Here is a 2,983-nt window from a genome sequence, read left to right as displayed (position 1 = left end):
AAGCTGCACGTCCGTCTATTAACTGAGAGCTGTCAAGATTCAAATCAAATGTTTGTAAATGACAAATCAGGCTCATTGGGTGAATATGGGTGAATTAAAACATCTCAAGGTCTCATTTCACCCAAAAATTCAACTAAAACTAATTTAAAACTAATTTATTTCAACTATTTGCTAAGGCAACATTTCTCATTTTCATTTGGTTTAACTTGATGTACTATAATAACAAATACTAAAACTGAAAAAAAAAAAAAAAAAAAAAAAAAAATATATATATATATATATATATATATATATATATATATATATATATATATATATATATATATATATATATATATATATAGAGAGAGAGAGAGAGAGAGAGAGAGAGAGAGAGAGAGAGAGAGAGAGAATTTAAATGAAAAGGACACAAAATACACAAGAACGTTACTAGTACTTTAAAATTAAAATTAAATATATATATATATATATATATATATATATATATATATATATATATATATATATATATATATAAACATAACAAATAAAAAATTATAAAAAATATATTATAATTATTTTTTAATGTTCATATAATATTAAAAACTATAATATTAACTCAATACTAAAACAAAACTAGTAGATACATTAACATATTTCTTGATATTTTATTGACAAATTAAATAAATTCTTCCATAAAATTGTTATTAATGTAAATGGTCTAGATATCTACTTTTGAGTTCAGTGTTTAGAATTTCCATTTTTATCAATGGTGAATATCATTTGATTCTTTTTACTGTAATACAATGATTTTTATTTGTTTAAATTGTCATTAATAAACTATTAAGGCAAAAAATTATAACAAATGCTACCATGGTGTATAACTTTCACGCTTTATGATTTAAATAATATAATACAGTATGTACCCCAAAATCTACACATAAACACTTATAAACACTATTTTGATCTTGAGGTAAACTATGAGTTGGACAGGTATTTTTTGAGATTCACCCCATTATTCTGGAGGCTGGAGCTTGTCATTTTATAAAAGTGAAGGTTAACACTGCAACTATTAACACTCTTGAGTGATGACTGTTTAGATGCATGAACACGTGACCTGCCGTATCCAAACCCGTCAGATGTGTGGTTCTGCTACAGAATAAAGCCCTGAATGAAAGAGTGATGATGAGTTCATCAAAACAGTGGCTATGTTCCTTCTTAGGCAGTAAGATCATGCTGCCTCTTAAGATGCCTTTTGTTGGCCAAATTATAAGGCAGCATCACATGTGTCTTTTGCTACTTGCTCAGCATAAATACATAAATAAAATGTAAAATATAAATGTAATAAAATATGTAATTCATCCAATAGTGCTATTAGTACTATTGCAGTATTTATTATTATTTTGGATTAGCTTTTGTTTTTATATTTTCATTTATATTGTTTAGTTTTGTTATTTTATCATGTTCTTTTTAACACTTTTATTTAGTTTTCATTAATTTCATTTATATTATTAATTGTATTACTTCAACATTTCTACTTGTTTTTTTTTAAGTTCTAATAAAAGTTATATAATTATTTATATTTTTATATTTTATATTTTTAGTTTTAGTTAACAACAACAAAATGGATTCAATACTAAAAAGACCATTTTACAAAATACAAACTCGGTGATAAAAACATCAAAGACGGCGGCCAAAATGAGAAAAATCTAGCACTGACTCTTAAATTAAAACAGTAAAGTCTACCAGGTGCTCTCTCTGCATAAGAAGCAATGTTATTTTAACATAAATTTAGAGTGTTCCAAATCAAACACTTACAAGGTTTCATTTCAGTTAGCACGCTGCTTTAAAAGGCAGTAGACAGCAATGTACCTGACTAGGTGTTGTAGTAGAGCCATTGTGTTTGGTTAATGGAGTTCTGTGCACTGTCTAACCGTTGACACTTCTCTGACTTAACGAATTACAATGGTACAACACATCAGGATGTCCTGGAAGGGTGTATGTCACAACAAGAACCTCTTAGCAGATCGTACTGTGTGTGTCTAGACCGTATCTTAATCTTTACTGATCGTTCACTAGCTGTCGAGCACAAAAGCTTCCCTGATGTGTTGAATCAACCTGCATCTTCTTACTCTTGTCCTACTTGTACTTTTGAGTTGATAATCACCATCATCACTGGGACAATCATACGGAATAAGTGGACCTGATAACCCAAACACATTTGTTGTTGCTGCTCTTTTCTATCTTGGATTGTCCGTCTGTGCGTCTGTCTCTCCATTAGACCTTCAAGTCATTCTTTTACAGCCGTAATCATTCCCTCCAAAGCCATGTGTATAGCAGTGTGTGTTGCCATGGCAACACCTTTCATCAATCACCATTTTAGTGCCAAAAGTGATTATGAATAATGTTTTATTTGCACACACAGTTTCCCATTTTATGCATTTCCATTTATTAGAGCTGTTTTAGATGAAACAAAGGTCTAAATCAACCTTCCAACACTAGTCAATCTTATCTCATTAAACGGAAAATAAGTCGAGAGGCTACTTTTCCACTCAATGCAATTTTTACGGATCATGGTCATCTTATTACTGAAAATGTCATGCCAACTGCCTGAACCACTCAACCACTGAACCACCAATGTGATATAAAAAAGGATTTACAGTCATCAGAGGCCCAGAATATTTTGATTTCATAGGGAATATGTGATTAATGGGAAAAAGTTTTTTGTTGTTGTTTCTATGCTAATGTAGTAATGATTTAGCTGTTTTGCATTGTAGAGTATAATCCAATAGACCAGTGACCCCAAAGAAGTGATCATTAGGATTCAGTCTAGGCAGGACATGATGTGCCCTTCCCTCTAGTCTAATGAATGAAAATCAGCCATGCCTGGCTGCAGAAGCACTGAAAAAAAATCCCACAATTCCCTTCTTACAGAAACGATATGTAAGGGTGCTGCTATGCTCCTCTATGACTCCTGAAACCTTTCACGGCCTCTCTGAGTGTG

The sequence above is a fragment of the Carassius auratus genome, chromosome 34 (genome assembly GCF_003368295.1).
Source record: "Carassius auratus strain Wakin chromosome 34, ASM336829v1, whole genome shotgun sequence".
NCBI lineage: Eukaryota > Metazoa > Chordata > Actinopteri > Cypriniformes > Cyprinidae > Carassius > Carassius auratus.
The sequence above is the reverse complement of the archived record's forward strand: the minus strand, read 5'-3'. Positions refer to the sequence as shown.